This window comes from Pleurodeles waltl, chromosome 3_1, assembly GCF_031143425.1.
Source record: "Pleurodeles waltl isolate 20211129_DDA chromosome 3_1, aPleWal1.hap1.20221129, whole genome shotgun sequence".
Taxonomy (NCBI): Eukaryota; Metazoa; Chordata; class Amphibia; order Caudata; family Salamandridae; genus Pleurodeles; species Pleurodeles waltl.
The window spans coordinates 1,155,653,275-1,155,671,649 of record NC_090440.1 but is presented as its reverse complement, the minus strand read 5'-3'; positions in this window follow the sequence as shown (position 1 = coordinate 1,155,671,649).

The window sequence follows — 18,375 nt, the reverse complement described above, 5'->3', positions numbered from 1 at the left end:
GTCCCGGGTGTCCGGGGAGGCTTCCCAGGCCGTCCCGGGGGTCAGGGGCCCCGGGTCGGGCCCTGCCCCGATGGGCCCCGGCCCAGGTGTCCGGGGCCCCGGGTCGGGCCCTGCCCCGATGGGCCCCCTCCCGGGTGTCCGGGGAGGCTTCCCAGGCCGTCCCGGGGGTCAGGGGCCCCGGGTCGGGCCCTCCCCTCCTCCAGCCTGCCCTGCCCCGATGGGCCCCGGGTCGGGCGGGCCCTCCCAGCCTGCCCTGCCCCGACGGGCCCCGGCCGGTCCCACGGGGACCCCGCCGGCTCCGCGAGCTAAGGCAGAGTGCGTCCAGATGGCCGCCCTCCGAGCCCGGCCATCTGGCCTCACCGAGAACCCGGGGCATCTGGTCGCCCTCCGCGCTGATCTGCTATGGCGCGTCCAGATGGCCGGGCTGCCCCGGAAGTCCCGATGAGGGCTCATTTGCTCCCTCCTGCCCAGCCAGGGCTCCAGGAGGTCGGGTGCGTTCTCGCCGACGGTCCCCGTCGTCACTCGGTGCGCACCAACTCCCAGGAAGGGCCCAAATCTTCCTCCGGATTACTAGGGACAGGGTACGCCGGACCCCCTCGTGCTCCGGTGGTCCAGTGGTTCTCGACCGGGCGCCCAGGGCCCGGGTGGCGCGGCCGCCTCCTCGCACCCTCGTCCGACGGGTCTCTCCTCCGAACCTGGCTGCCCAGAGAGCAGACTGCCGCCCCGGGTCCAGCCAGCACCATACACCGATCGATTGGGCACACTTGGTCCGTTTGGGGATGGACTGCTTGGCCAGCCTCGGCTGTTGTTTCAAGCAAAGAGCTTCTAACCCCGCCAGGGACCGTCCGACTCGCGGGCCCGCCGTTTCTCGGAAGGCCCTTCCCGGCAGAGCGAAGGCCAAGCAGCCCGGCAGCTTGCGCCCTCCCAGCGGTCCGACCAGAGTGGAGAGGGGTCGGGTGGCGCCAGGTCCCGGGAAGCCGCCCCCCCACGGCGGTCCGGGCACCCGAGTGCCGTCGCCCGCCTCCACCTCCACCCAGCGCATTTTCCCCAGCAGCTCGGAACGACCGTTCCGTGGGGCGTCCCCGCCGGTCCCGGCCGGCAGGCACCCCCTGCGTCCCCCGCTCAGGCTGCGCCTCGGCCCGGCCGCCTCACCCCGCGGAGGCGGCCGGTGCCCGCCGGTTCCCGTGCGACCGCCCTGTCCTGTCCAGGGCGGTCCGAGATGGGCACGCGGCTACTCCCCTCAGCAGGTGCGGCTACCTGGTTGATCCTGCCAGTAGCATATGCTTGTCTCAAAGATTAAGCCATGCACGTGTAAGTACACACGGCCGGTACAGTGAAACTGCGAATGGCTCATTAAATCAGTTATGGTTCCTTTGATCGCTCCATCTGTTACTTGGATAACTGTGGTAATTCTAGAGCTAATACATGCCGACGAGCGCTGACCTCCCGGGATGCGTGCATTTATCAGACCAAGACCAATCCGCCAAAATCCAGACACCCACACAAGTCCGCCACACCAAAGGTCAGTGATAAACTGGCGATAACAAAACCTCCACCCTCATGCCAACAGGAATACGCCCACACTATCATGACCCACGAATCCACGCGGCGGTCTTTCCACTGCAGTATTCCATTGGCAGTACACATTGCCGCGCTCAAAATACACACACATTTACAAAACACAACCACACTGGACAATTCAAAATACACACACCTGATACACATACACACACCACTCCCACACACTCAATACAATATAAAACACACCCCCACATCACCCACAAACCCCTACAGCAAAAACTGAGAAAGAAGCCCAGAGAGAGACACCACAATCAACAACACTAGCATCCACAGGCACACAACACCATCACTCACACAACATCCACGCACCTCAGACAACACACACAAACACATCCCCTCACACATCACAACCAACACCACCGCACACATCACCCACACCACACCAGGGCACCGCAAAGACACCCCAGGTTCTCAGAGGAGGAGCTCAGGGTCATGGTGGAGGAAATTGTCCGGGTAGAGCCACAGCTATTCGGATCACAGGTGCAGCACACCTTCATAGCTAGGAAGATGGAGCTATGGCGCAGAATCGTAGACAGGGTCAATGCAGTGGGACAGCATCCAAGAACACGGGATGACATCAGGAAGAGGTGGAACGACCTACAGGGGAAGGTGCGTTCCGTGGTCTCAAGACACCAGATTGCAGTTCAAAGGACTGGCGGCGGACCCCAACCTCCTCACCCACAACTAACAACATGGGAGGAGCAGTTCTTGGCTATACTGCATCTTGAGGGCCTCGCAGGAGTAGCAGGAGGAATGGACTCTGGTAAGTCAAATCTTAACTATTACATCCCCCACCCTACCTGCATACTATCACATACCCCACCCTCACCCTCACCCCATCACTCCAACACCTCACAAATGTCCCTCTATCACAACCCACACATTCCAACACCAAGCCCTGCATGCAACACCAAAGCATGGACACCCATCACCAAAGCATGTCCACTACAGATACCCACACAGATCCCCAAACCAATTATCACACAAGGTCCTACACAAGAAGGCAAGCACTGGAGTACAGGGTCACCCACCCATTGCAGACGATGGCACACACAGATGCAATAATCATGCCTTTGCACCCCTGCAGGACCCCTACCCAACGCCACCGGACAGTAGGTTCCAGAAATGTCCACTCCCCCCACAGAAGAGTCCCACAGTGATGACAGCAGCTCTGTCCAGCTGGATCAAGATGACCAGCCTGGCCCATCTGGGACCTCGGGACAGTCGGTTCCCCTTACACTGGCACAAGCCACCACAGAGCCTCCCCCCTCAGGAAACACCAGCACAGCACCCACCCAGCGGGCCCATCCCTCTGTCCCCAGGACACGTCAAGCAGCAGTGTGTGCACCACAACAGGGAACCCAGGCAAACCTACCAACCTAAGAATATCAGGGAGCTGGAGGCAGTGGCAGTGGGCACATGGTTCAGGGGACAGAGGCACAGGAAAACAGGGGAACTGGGAGGACTGCTGTGCGACAGGGGGAGGACAGGCCCAGGGAACCCACTCTCCACGAGGCCCTCTCCAACATCATGGGAGCGTACCATCATTTCCAGGAGACAATGGCAACGGTACTGGCCAAGTTTCAGGAGATCCAGCGGCTGCAGGAGGAACAGTATCTGGGGATCAGGGAGGAACTTAAGTCCATCAACACCACCCTGGTCACCATTGTAGGGGTGCTGAAGGACCTTGTGAACTCCAGGAGGGACACTGTGGCACAACAAGGTGCCCCTGACACTAGCCTGGTTGATGAACAGCCCACCACCTCCGCCTGCATTAGTGGACAGGAGGCACCGCCACAGGACCACGACACCAGCACCCCACCCCCTGCAGATGGAGAACCACCCTGCAAACAGTCCCTGAGATCCAGGACAAAAACAGCGAACAATGCCAGGACCCTGCCAGGAAATGAGACCCCCCCTGAATGTCATCCTTCTGTCCCACTTCGTCACCCTGTCCATCCATCAATTGCCCTAGCTCCACTTCCTATGCCCCTTTGGACAATGCACCTGTGAAACAAATAGACTGGACTCTGCCATGGACAATCCTCCACTATCACCCCTGCCCATTTTACAGCCCCCTCCGCTATTTTGCACTGAAATAAACACCCTTGAATCACAAAACAAGCTGGAGTAAGTCTGTGCTTTCACAAATATGTATTTGCAATAAATATGGAATATAGCAATGTCGATTGTATTGTCAATATACCGATGTAACACAGCTCTAGTCCATGAGGTAATATAGCAGAGGTCACCCAGTGGGACCCACATCTGTGAAATGGAAAGGCAAAGTGACAAGTCAAGGTCCATACACTGGGTGAAAGTGACAGACATATGATGGGTCTCACAATTGTATGAGAGGTGTGGACCATCCTCCTGCAGAAAAGGCACCTGTCGTCGCAAAGCCAGGTTGTGCAGCATACAGCAAGCCACGATGATCTGGCACACCTTCTTTGGTGAGTAGTAGAGAGAACCAACTGTCATATGGAGGCACCAGAACCTGGCCTTTAGGAGGCCGAAGGTCCTTTCGATCACTCTCCTAGTTGGCCCATGTACCTCATTGTAGCATCCCTCTGCCCTTGTCCTGGGATTTCTCACTCAGGTCAGTAGCCATGACAGGTTGGGGTACCCAGAGTCACCTGCAAATGTTGTGGGACAACTGTTAAACACACACTAACCCTTAGGGACAACCCCCAGACCCAGACAACTATTCACAGGGTATAGGGTCCTTGTCCTCACCTAGTAGCCACACACAGTGCCTCTGGAGTTGCCCCATCACATAAGGGATGCTGCTATTCCTCAGAATGTAAGTGTCATGCACTGATCCAGGAAACTTGGCATTCACATGGGAGATGTATTAGTCGGCCAAACACACCATCTGCACATTCATTGAATGGCAGCTCTACCCGTTTCTGTACACCTATTCACTCCTGCCGGGGGTGCCAAGGCCACATGTGTCCCATCAATGGCACCTCTGTACACCGGAGGATGCCGCCATCTCACCAACTGCCCCAGCGGACGTGCCCTATGGAGGAAAACACTGAGCAGAGAGTCAGCCAACAGTGAGGTATTACTAAATGTCATTAGCAAACATTTGTAAATCAGCAATGTGCCTGTTACTGTGTGTCTGCAAGGCCTAGATAGGTGTGACGCAGTTAATATTAATGCCATGTGGCCCCCTGAAATGGCGGCTGCCTGACCTGTAAGGTGGGACAAGGGAACATGAGGTAACTGCGCTGGCTTTCTACACTGTCGCGGTAGGCGGTCGAAGACCACAGCGCAATCCTGCATTGGTTAACATTGGACCCTATGGGTCCCAGGAGCCAATGATGATGTACGCCGGCGGTGACGGTACGCACCGCCGCAGACGTGACCGCCATTTTCTGTCTGTTCACTCACTTGATACCTGACATTCGACAGGAGAGGACCTACACTGCAAGTGCTGCTGTGACCTAAGTCTGGAAGCGACAATGGCTCATGTGTCTGGGGAAAGGGCCCCTGCTTTCACTTCGGAGGAGTTGGAGAAGTTAGTGGATGGGGTCCTCCCCCCGTACACGCTACTCTATGGTCCTCCAGACAAACAGGTGAGTACACTGTGAGTATGCTGCATGGGCAATGCCTGTTTGGAGTGGTGTGGATGGAAGATACACGGGGTGGACTGAGGCCTGCATGTGCGGACGGTGAGTGTATGTGCATCAGGGCAAGGGTGGGAAAGTGGGCCAATGACTGTGACAGTCCGGACGGTTAAAGTTTTTCCTTTTCCCCTGTACTATTCCTCAAGGTCAGCACCCACCAGAAGAAGGATATTTGGTGTGCCATTGCCTAGGACGTCCGGACCCTGGGGGTCCACCATAGACGGAGCACCCACTGCCGTAAAAGATGGGAGGAAATTCGCCGCTGGAGCAAGAAGATGGCGGAGGCCCAGCTGGGGATGGCCTCCCAACGTGGGAGGGTTACCTGTCGCACCATGACCCCCTGATGTTCCGGATCCTGGTGGTATCCGGAGTTGGATGAACACTTGAGGGCATCACAGCAGCCACAAGGGGGTGAGTACCGTCACGTCAATCTGACTCTGCACGCATTACTAGGTGTCTGGGTGGGGGAGGTGGGCAGTGGGTTACCCTAGGCCAGGGCGAGCTTTGTAGGCAAAGACCCTTTGTGAGGCAGGCTATGTGGCACCCCAACCCCACCAGTGGTAAGAGCCATCTACACCTAGTCAGGCTCCTGTGACTTTCATGTGTGCAACAATCGGGCATAGGCCTTGTACCCCATGGGCATGTGATTAATCTAGGAACTCTAAGTGCATGGCATAGTGCAGAGGGCTGCTGTGTCTGTAGTGTCCGCCAACTGTAGTGGTATTGCATGCACTGAACATGTCTTTCTTCTGTCTCCCCCACCTTTTTGTGGTCTCCCTGTTCTTGTGTGCAATAGCATCATCAGGCAGAGGAGAAGCGGCAACAGAGCAGGAGGGAACTGCATCCCACTCGGCCCTGGAGGGAGAGACAATGGAGTCTGAAGCCACCAGTGGGACGGAGGGCGAGGGGAGCTCCACGGCGGGGACAGGAGGTGACATCAACGATAGCGACTCCTTCTCTGATGGGAGCGCCCTTGCGGTGGCCCCTCTGTGCCCCCCGCATCAACAGGTACAGCCGCCACCCCCCTACCAGCACAGCCCTCCCAGCAGCCCCTCAGCGTGTGCCCCGTGGCCACTCACCCCGGAGGGTGGGCATCTCCTTCGCCCCAGGAACCTCAGCTCCTGCCCCAGTCAGCCCTGCTGCCCTCAGTGAGGAGGCCATTGACCTCCTCAGATCCCTCACTGTTGGGCAGTCTTCCATTCTGAATGCCATCCAGGGTGTAGAGAGGCAGTTGCCCATAGACAAATGCATACCTGGAGGGCATTCATTCTGGCCAGGCAGCCCAACAGCGAGCATTTCAGACTCTGGCCTCAGCACTGATGGCAGCCATTGTCCCTTTGTCCAACCTCCCCCCTCCAACTTCCTCCACCCAGACCCAATCCCCTGTACCTCAGCCTATCCCAAACACACCATCAGACCAGCATGCACACACCACATCACACAAGGGTGGCTCTGGCAAACATAAGCACCACACATCCCACAGGCACTCACAGAAGCATCATTCCCATGCAGACATACCAACATCCACTGCCTCCACTGTGTCCCCCTCCTCCACGTTGTCCTCCTCCCTCCTTGTCTCGTCTCAACTCACACCTGCATGCACAACATCTTCAGCCACTACTTCCATCACCAGCACACCCATCACCACACACCGCTCATGTGCACTCACCACCCCCACTACCATTCACACATCCCCTGTGTCCTCTCCCAGTGTGTCTGTGAGCCCTCCTGCCAAAGTACACAAACGCAGGCACACACCCACCCAACAGTCATCCACCTCACAACAGCCTCCAGCCCATGCACCTTCACCCAAATTCAGCAATCGTACACCTCCTACAACCACTACCTCATCCTCCACTCCCAAACCCCCTCCATCTACCCGTCCCAGTGTGTCTAAAAAACTTTTCCTGTCAAACCTTGACCTCTTCCCTTCACTTCCCCCTCCGTCCGTCCCCTAGGGCCTGCCTGTTCAGGTCCCAACCCAGCACCACAGCCACCACATCACTGGGAACAGTGGTGCCAGCAGTAACCGGCTTCTGGAGTGCGCCAAGCAGCAGGGAAGCCAGTGTCCCAAGGAGCGAGGCCAAGGACATTCCCCCACCTCCAAAACAAAAGAAGTTGCCCACAGCCCGGAGGGAGAAGGCCAAAACATCTGCCACCAAGGGCTCAGCCAGGACAACAGTTGGGAGTGGCAGGACAGCTGCGCCACCATCCAAGGGGGGGGAAGGGCCAGAGAAAGAAAGGGAAGTCGCCGCCAACCTGCACGGCAGAAAAGACCGCCACCGGCACCGCCACATGCACCGACGCCACGGGCACCGCTGCCACGGGCACTGTCGCCAGTACCCAGGATACTGTGCCCTTCACCTGCACCGCAGACACTGTGCCCTTCAGCAGCAGCAAGCTCAGTGAGGCCGTCACCGGCACCGCCGCTCAGGACACCACCGCCAGCAGCAAGCACAGTGAGCCCAGCACCGCCGCTCAGGACACCGCCGCCAGCAGCAAGCTCAGTGAGCCCCCCACCACCACTGCTGCCCAATGAGTGCCGCAAGCACCGCCGCTACTGAGGCCGCCGTTAGAACCGCCAGAGGCCACACCGCATCCTGTGACAGTGGCACCACCGCAGACATGGCTGCCATCCCCAGTGGTCATTCGTACGAGGCTGGTGGTCAGTTCCAGGGGCCTGGACAGCTTCCATGTTGCCCCACCGTCAGTGGAGTGTCACATCCACGACCTCAGTCCTTGGCAGGATGAAGCACTCTGGGCACTAAGCCCCCTCCAGAACCAGTGGAGAAAGGCATCCACTACCTCAGTCCTTGGCAGGATGAAGCACTCTGGGCACAAAGCCCCCTCCAGAACCAGTGGAAAAAGGCATCCACTACTTCAGTCCTTGACAGGATGAAGCACTCTGGGCACAAAGCCCCTTCCAGAACCAGTGGAGACTGTTATCCACTTGAGAGACTGTGGCCGCTAGATTATTTTGTGGCTTTGCACTCCCCAGGATAAAGCAGTGGGCAACCCACCCACTGGAGAGACTTGTGAGACTGTGGCTTTGCAATCCTCAGGATAAAGCAGTGGGCAAACCACCCAATGGAGAGACTTGTGAGACTGTGGCTTTGCACTCCCCAGGATAAAGCAGTGTGCAACCCATCCACTAGAGAGACTTGTGAGACTGTGGCTTTGCACTCCCCAGGATAAAGCAGTGGGCAAACCACCCACTGGAGAGACTTGTGAGACTGTGGCTTTGCACTCCCCAGGATACATCAATGGGCATGGAGCCCCCTCGTGGAGCTGGTGTTGTGCACTCATCCGGCTGAGGTGCCCCCTCTTCCATTCCCCCTGAGGTGACTGTTTTATTTCGATCTGATGTCCCTGCAATGTTCTCTCCGTTTTGATCGGGTATCTTGTGTGGGCCTCGCCCATGCATTTTGGGCCCAGTGGTCCACGGACTATGTAGGTGTAGTACATGGACTTGAATTCTTGGTGTACATATTTGTTAATAGGGTATATGGATTTTTCATGGTTACAATCGTTCAACTCATTTTTTTTTGTCCTTGCGTTCTTCCAGGGGAGGTTGGGGGTGTAAATGTAACGTTTCAGCATGTATTGGTGTGTGTGTTGTTGTATGTGAGGGGGGTGGGGGTGGGGGTGTTGCGTGTTGCGTGTGTGTGTCACTCTCTTTTCCCTCCCCCCCTCCCCTGTGTTGTAGGTGCAGTACTCACTGTGGTTGTCGCCGCCATCGGCCGTGCTCCTGGTAGAGGAGCAGGAAGACTATCGCAGGGAGAATTTGGAGTTCCGGGTCCATGGCATCATGGTTCCTCGTGGGGTGTGTAGAGGTGAGAGTTCTCCCTTCCAAGTCCTGTTTCCACCGTGTTTTTGTTCACGTTGAATCCGCCCCGGAAAAGGTGGCGGATTGGCCTCTCGTAATGGTGTGGGCGGTACATTGTCTTCCGCCTGTCTGTTGGCGGTGACCGCCATGCTGTTTGTTTCTACCGCTGCGACGGTCAGTGTGTTAAAGTGGCTGTCTATGTTGGCAGTTTCCGCTGCGGTCACAATTCCATTTTTTTTTACCGCCGGCCTGTTGGCGGTCTTCACGCCGCTTTAACGCCGACCGCCAGGGTTGTAATGAGGGCCATAATATTTAAATTGGTTTGTTTAAAGTAAGAAAAACTAAATTCTGTTAATTTGGCAGTGTGTCTTACGGCCTTTGAAAGTAAAGCTACTGTTGTAGTTTGGACTCTTGCTCTGAGCAAGACTGCTGGTCTCAGGATGACAGTACTTTCGTTTGTAGGTGACTAATTCTCTTCCTACAACTAGTTGTAACTGTTGTCCAAACCTTACCGGCTTACTAGCAGTACCTCAACAGAAACACAATAGTAAAAGGTGATTTGTAGCAGTCGCTTACGCATGGACTCAAAGTACAATATCTCAGGGTTGTCGTGGTTAAACGGAAATTACCCTTTTCTCACAGATGTATTATGTCTTGTACAAACAAAGGTAATAACACAGATGCAGTAAAGTTATAATAGTTTTTATTCAACATAACTGCAATTTGTGATAAGTTGCATGAACTGCAATGATTAGGATAATGAATATACCAAGCAACAGTATTGTGAAGAGGAGATTCATTGTTATAAAGACCACCACCATTATGCAATATATGAAAGAAATATATGTATTTGTAAAAGATGGAATAAGCCCTAATACCCTAAGGAGAGTAGGTCTAACCTCCTACCTAAAAAAGGAGAGCTGGGTTCGTTAAACCTAATCTGCCAAAGCCGTGTCCATGAGAGGAGCCCCCAACCCTCGTTACCTTGGACTCCGCAGGGACACGAAGACTGGGTCAGTGTCAAGATGACTGCAGCATCGGTATCAGCGATGGTGGCGATGCCCTCTGGTCGGAATCCCTCTGATTATCTGTCTAAAAGTGTGTTGTATTTATACAGATCTACAAGGTCCCCTGACATAAGTGTTATTCATAACAATAGATAACAGGCATGCTTGGGACGGCAATTAATATCAACAATCCCTTTAAAGTATAGAGAGGGAAAATCCCTAAGTGTGAATGCCTACTGTATGTTTGTCTTCCGTGCTTGATCTTGACGCCTTGGCGCAGTGACACTGATAACAAGTGGCCTAACTATAAACAAGGCCGCCATTTTAAAGGAAATAAATAATTAAATGGACTAAGCCAGAGCAAGCTAAGTAGGTTAAAAGTCACTGGGTGACGGGGGCATGAGTTTACAAGCCTACGGCTAAGCTACATCCTGTATCCCGTTAAAACAATCTAGGATTCACTACACCCTCCCCATTGCCGTAACAGGTATGATGAAGGTAAAGAAACCCAATTTCTAAAAAAGCTGCTACTGAACTAAAAAGCCAAAAAAAAAATTACAAATAAATGCTGTGTCATAAAATTCGTTTAAAAAACATTTCAGAGATGTTAATATCAACTATGACAAGTATAGCAAACTTTTAGTATAATCGCTACTTTTTTAGAACCGGGAACTGGCAAGCAAATTCATCAAATTATGTGCTATATGCAGGATCTTGAAGAATGTCATCGAAGTCACCATTCAAGGATCTTAAAAATGAGTCAACATCGTCTGAAGTGAAATTGAGAGCTGGACGGACAAACGGATCCACAGAGCAGAAGTGAGCCATATTCATCGGTGTATCGACACTCGCTGCAGTGTCCTCATCCCTGTTAGATCGTATAACAGAAGGCTCATAGGTGGCCTCGCGGAGCAACCGCAGTCTCAAGGGGCATGACCATGTATGAACCCTCATCTGGGACATCAGCAGTTCGTGGTCCACAGGAGATGTCGGTGCAACAGCAAGACAGACCATAGGCAGATGTTCAAAGAGACACCATATGCAGCGGAACACTGGTTGTACGCACCACAGTAGAGGCCGGAATGACAATGACCAGTCAAATTCAAGTTCCACCAGCAAAGGTGTACCGAAGATCCGAACCATGCGTTCACGGCACAGCGGTGTTGATTGGAGCGGCTCCATTGCTCTGTGTCGCTGGAAAAAAAACAACCACTGTGAATCAGAAAAATAGCAGTAGTAGTCCGCCAATTAAAGCCAAAATAATTGGAAAGCCACCAAACACACTGGAAAAGAGAGAATGGATGGCTGATGGGATGACTCCGAAGACAGTCTGGAAGATGGACACGAAACCAGACCCGACAGCCTTAAAGAAATGAACAATCTCAGTTGTGCTTGAAGCATTGAATATTCTGGACACCAACTCTCCAAAGTGTTTGGGGAAATCGGTATTTAAAAGGGATTGTATCTCGGCTGATGATCTCGCAACCTGGAGAGCATACGTCTCTTTTGCGGATGTCAAGGCGACCTGTTTTTGAAACAATAGCGACTTCAGTCTACTCAACTTGTCATAGTTCACATTAATAGTATCAATGTGGGGCCACATTTCAGATACTTGTATCTCTCGTGTGGGGGGAAACAAAACATGGCCACAACACGCAACGACCTTCGTGACTGAGATTGCGTAGGCAATTCCAGGTCGCAAGCCGCAACAGCTGTCATCGCTCAGAAGAACATAACTCCCATTAGAAAGTACATGAAACACTGAACGAATCAAGGGGACGGGAGTACCCTTCAGAAAACAGGCCAAATTTGCGACCCCCGCATTGCAAAGACCGTGAAGAGACACCTGTTTGCATATCATGGAATGACGAACAGTAGTCTCACATTCACTTCCGCTAAGAAAGACCTCCTGTTCGCTGTTCAGACATCGATACTCAAAGGGCAACTCCCACTCTTCCTTAACAAAACTATCTCCTAGCCGTTCATATCGTCCCACTGCAAGATATTTCAGGCAGCTTGAGAAACGAAACGTTGAAAACTGTAAATTAATAATGCTGTGTAAGAGCCAGATAGTTGAAGGACTCTGCTACCGTGAAGGGCAACTTATCTAATTTTTCAACTTGAAGCAAGGTAAAACGAGCCTCCCTTTTAGCCATTGTCTCTTGTTCCCTGAAAAATTAAAAGCAGCGAATAGTTCACTCCCATTAATGTATTTCCATGGAATGTGGCCACTTCTCAGCGTCTGCAATGCCCAACTCAGCTGCACGATGGAACGCAGCTGTGTTTGCCCATGATAAAACCGAGACAAATCAGTCTGAGTGATATCAATAGCAGACGACACTATATTCGACAGGGAATAAATCCTGTTGGATAGCGTGTTCATGCCATTGTCGACAACAGCCAATGTTTTTTCCAAATTCTCTCTATCAAGTTGCCGTAAACGTGCAGCAGCCTCAATTTGAGAAAGTTTCCACATTTCATTATACATGGCATATAAAAAAAGTTTTGAGCGTTGTTTTCTAGGACCTAATAGGAAATCTTGTAGGTCTATACTGTCAGAAAGAGTATTCAGGTGTTGTTTCACCGCTGTTAAGGTGTTCGTTTGTACCCATTGCTGGCACAGCTTACCCACACTGTATGTTGTAATTATACCAGTGTACTGACTTGACAAAAAGCAAGGGTCTGGCCTATGAATGGAAAAAAACCCTGAAGAGTTCAAAAAACGCCTTTGACACTCATCAGTGTCGGTGGGCCATACCAACCATCCCCCGGAACGGGAAAGTGTATAATTATAGGCACCAGCCTTAACCAATGCATCTAGTCTTTCCTCAGAAACATTTAAAAAGTGTTGACAATCTTTAAATTTTGTCGGTGTAGGCATACTGGGCGTGTTTAGATCCTTAATTTTTGCTAATCCTAGACATGATGTCTGCTCAACAGTGTCATTCAAAAAAATCATTTGCACAGAAATTAAGCAAGCTCGAAACAAAGCTTCTCTACCCTGTATCTGCCAATCTTGTGTCCCCCATACACTCTTCAAATCGATAATGTTCTTCCAATATTCATAACCCTCAATCGAAAGCCAGGAAACAAAGGGATCTGAATAAATCAGTTTTGTATCTGTTAGCAATAGTTTTCTAATGTGTATTGTGGGTAATTTAAAATAATAAGATTCAGCTTTCTTTGTATCATGCCCAGAAAAGTATATGAATTTGTCACTGTAATACTTTGGACTCCCCACCCGTGGTGTTGAACAATGTTCCCATTGTGTGTAGTTAAAGAGAGGCCTATATCTAGTTGCACGGTGCAGGTAGTGATGTCCCCAATTATTATAGCAGATCATTTCACCATAATTCATTGTAAAATCATATACATCATCACTTCCAAAAGCGGAGTAGTCCTTCATTTCAGTTAGCATGGAATCAACTGTTTGGACATCCCAATCATCAGAGACAACATTAGGTGTAATAACATCAGACATAGAAATTTTGAACACGTATGGTATTTGAATTATCTCTGTAGGCCCGTATATCTCGAACGGAACTTTGTCCCAAACAATCCCATCAGAAATTGGAATAGCTGTAATATTGACAGGGGACAAATCACGTCGGACCTTATGTGATGAATGATGTGGTGTTAAAATTACATCAACAGGCTCCACTGAGGAGCGATCAGCAATATAGTGACCATTAATTAGTAAAAAGAAAACAGTCACAAAACCAATCCATAAAAACAATGCAATAAATGTCAAACAGAACCAGAGATAGTTCCATGGATATATCAAATAGTTTTTTTAAGCCATCGATAGAACTTGCTACCTCTGAAAAGTTTGTCAGTCTCAGTTGAGGATGAATCTGAAGAAAAATCATCAATGTCCACAAAATAGCCAGAGGAAGTCTCCGCAAACACAGGACTCATCGAATTCCCATCCACTGTTCGTGGAGGTTCATGATAGATGACGTTACCAGTTGTGGAAGTGTTCGTGTAAAATACAGCCAAATCCTGTAGCGGTGTGTTCTCCGAATTTGTTACTGGAACCAACAAAAGTTCATTTTCCGCCCTCCCCATGGTCGAGGAAGTGTCTGGAACAGCAGCTGACATAGTTGCATAGTCAGTAGTAGTGATGGTCATTCTACTATGTAGAGGGATGTCCTGTTGGGTAGTGAGAGGGGACCGGGAACTACCCAAGGGACCTCCTGGTCTACTGTGAAGAATCGGTCACATGTTGTAATTTGATGTCATCAATGGAGATGAATCTGTTTGATTTGGAACCAGACAAAGGTGGAAGGATGACAGTCCTGGTGCCTTTTATTTCCAAGACCGGTACAGGTGCTGTGTATGATGGACCAAACTCTTTTTTCACAGCGATCTTCTCACAAACCAGATCCCCAACGTTAGGAATCCAGCCAGTTGAAGTTTTCGCCAAGTCCCTTATTCCCAAGGTGGCAGCACTTGCAGATGATTTATCATCACCGAATTGTTGAAGCTCCTGTAAAACAGCGAGACGTTCTTTTATGTCAAATGGTGTTTCTGCTGCCACCATACCAGGGGCATCAAGATCGGGGACATACATAGGTGTCCCAAAGAGAACCTCATATGGAGACTTTCCCCCCAAGGACCGTCTTGACAGATTATTCAGTGCTCTCTGGACCCCATATGGGTGATGTAACCAACTGCGGCCTGAACCTAATACTCGAGCTGTTAAGGACTGCTTTAGATCACGATTCCGCCTCTCCACAACCGAATTTCCCTCGGGATGGTATGGTGAGGAGTAATGGAGTTCAACACCCATCGTCCTCATGGTGTCCCTGAAAGCCTTAGAGGCAAATGCAGGGCCCTGGTCTGAATGGAATGCTGCAACCGCATATGTACCGATAAAGATCAGCAAATCTTTTATAACAGTCCGGGCGTCAGCCGACCGCTGTGGCCATACCCACAGGAATCTAGAACAGGAATCTACAGCCACTAAAATGTATTTGTATGCACCATCAGGTTGCAAAGGACCACAATGGTCCAGCTACACACAATGGAGTGGTTTGTCTGACACTAAGAGAGATGTCTGCGGAGGGCGTCTGATATTTGAACCTTTAATCTGCTGACAAATGTCACAGCAAAGGACATACTGTTTAGTCCGTCTGCATAGACCAGGCCACCAGTACCTTTGTTGTAGAATGGTGACAGTGGCCTGTATACCAGCATGTGCAGAAGCGACACCCTCATGTGCAGCTGTAATCAGCTCTAACCTTTGGTCTTCATTTGGGATCACTCGATCACCAACATCAGGAATTGTTGCAAAAGAAACATTCTGTGCACTGATATGATAGGTATAGTTCGTAGGGTATCCTTTCGGAAGGGTCTTGCCTGCAGCCGAGGCTTTAACGGCAATCAGTATTTCATTATCCAACCTCGTCCGAGAACGAGTCACTGCAGCCACAGAAGCCGTAGCTACTGATGCTTTGGCTGCTTCGTCAGCCAATGTATTACCGGCAACGTGTATTCCTACACGTTGGTGCCCTAATGTATGTACTACATGGACACATGGCAGCTTATCTTTAAGATCAGCCACCCTTCCTCACAACATTTTGTGTTTAATGGTGTTCCCTTTAGAGTCTCTAAACCTGTTCAGTTTCCAATGATTGAGGTATTCATTGTATGACTGGACGCAGTAATACGAATCACAGACAATCAAAGTCTGTGTTCCTGGCTCTGTATGTTCGAGCGCTAGAAGAAGAGCCATAAGCTCGGCCAACTGGGCTGTGCAGTCCCCTAAGGTCTGTGTGTAGGTATTATGAGGATGGAAAACTCCGTCTTCCATTACCCCGCACATGGCTGCGCAAGCTGCTGAGTATTGATGTTTAGTACCCACAGCCGGTTGTGCCGATCCGTCAGTATAAATGATGGTATCATAACTGTCTATTGGCAATATGTGTAGAGGAACGGGGTACTCTTGTTCATACTGGAGAAATTCTTGTGTCTGAAGTCTTGGGTCAAACACATAATCAACATCAGTGGTGGTCAGAGACGTTGCCCACTGAATCCAGCGTGGATGCAATGCCTTAGCGTTTGGAACGCTCGCTTTAGTTACAGCCTCTAAGGCCGGAACCGGGGAGACAACAACAATGCGTTTCCCCTGGGCAAGCGGTCTCTCCTTTATGACGGCCATCTGAACTGCTGTCAGAATTTTTTCAGTAGGAGCAAAACCTTTCTCTGCATTGGAGTACAAATGTGATTTGTATGCTATCGGCACCGTGTCACCCTCATTAAAGGTGACATAGGTAAATCCTAGGGCACCAGCTATTATTCTGATGACCAAATTCGTTTTATTGTCCCGTGTGTACAAGTGTCTAGCTTCCAGCATGTCTCGTTGTATGTCCCTTAGGATGTGTGTGTGTTCAATTGTCCATCGCTTGCTAGAATAATTGGGCTGAATTAAGTCATATAGTGGCTTTACGCGTTCAGCATAATCTGGAATGTATGTTCTGCCAAAATTAAAGAAACCCAGTAATGACTGCAATTTCTTAAGCGTGTTCGGAGGCTGTAGCTGAGCACACTTCTCTAGGAAGTGGGGGGCCAGGCTCTTCCCCTCGTTTGATAGCTCATATCCCAGGAACAATACACTAAGAAAGGCAATCTTGCTTTTCTTAAAATTAAATTTATATCCGTAGGCAGCAAATCCCAGAATCATCTGATCGACCCTTGCAAGATGAATGTCAAGGGTGTCATCAGTGAGATAGATATCATCCACATAGGATAATGCCTCGGAATCAAGCTTGTGCAAGATTGATGTGACACGGGCCGAAAAAAGTCCTGGGCTGTTTTTATAACCTTGGGGTAAACGACAAAAGCGTTTCTGAGAACCAAAGGAAAATGCACTTAGGTCTCTACTTTCATGTGCTAAATTCTGGCAGAAAAAAACATTAGATATATCCAATGTAGTTTTGTATTTTTTACGCACTATATTATTAATCAGCGCTGTGCTGTGTGAATTTTGTATAGCATAAGTGCGTGCATGACTATTCAAGTGCCTATAATCAACCACTATTCTATATAAATGATCAGGTTTCGCAATGGGAAATAGCGGATTATTCATTGCCGATGTACAGGGCTCAATTACTCCCTGATATTCAAGTTGTGACAGTATCTCCGTCACTGGAGCTTTTGCTTCATGTTTAACAGGGTATTGTGGCTGCGGGTGTGGTGTAGACCGAACGGGAATAACATGACAAGGAGAGTCCTTGTCCCATCCTACATGATTACGGTATAATGCAGGTGCCTGCGCTGAAGCCCATTCAGCAGCATAGGCTTGTTTGTCTGCCTCCGGAACAAGATCGGAGAAAGAAGGCAAAATGACATCTTCCCCATGTGGGAGCTTGCGGACATGTTCAGGCGGCCAGTCTCTCTCGGCCAACAGGATATCACTAGTAAGTTCATCCCAGAATATTACACTAATACACTAACGTCTCCCTCTATCTGAATTGTTAAATCATAAACCCGATCAGGTGGGAGAACACGGCCCTCCGCCGTTTCAACTGCGATGTAATCGCTAGTTGCTGTCGCATCCAGATGATCTTTCAGACTCTGGCGACATATCATGACCTCTGCCACGCTGTCCAACAGAGTCACTGCCCACCTCTTGTTCCTCAACAGTGTTCTCAATACTACCGGCATTTTTAACGGTCAGTGCAGCCACTTTCTTCTTTTTAAATTGTGGCTTTTGTTGAGGAGTCTTTTCTTCTTTTTTAACAGTAGACTGTGGCGAGTCTCTCTTTTCTTTCACGTATTCCGGACGTCGATCTTGACAGCCCCCTCTCTCGCTACGTCTATCCGGTGCATCCTGAAAGGAACAAGAAGGACGTGAATCAGTATATCTGCTGGAGTTCTAATGTTATCCCTATTCCTGAGATTATGGCCCTCATTCTGACCCTGGCGGTCGGCGGAGAGACAGCGGTCGGACCGCGAACAGACCGGCGGTATTAAAAATGGCATTCTGACCGCGGCGGTCCCCGCCGCGACCGACCGCCACTTCTCCACTCCGACTGCCACGGCGGTCATGACCGCGGGGCTGGAGTTTGCGCACTCCGGCCCGGCGGTCGTCCCAAGACCGCCAAGGGTATTATGACCCTGCCTACCGCCGCGGTTTCTTGCGGGCGGGAACCGCCGTGCGAACCATGGCGGTAAGCACTATCGGGGCCAGGGAATTCCTTCCCTGGCACTGATAGGGGTCTTCCCCACCCCCCACTACCCACCCGAGTCCTCCTCCCACACCCTCCACCCCCCTGCCACCCCCCAGAGGTGGTACGAACCCCCTCCCCACCCCCACCCCGACATG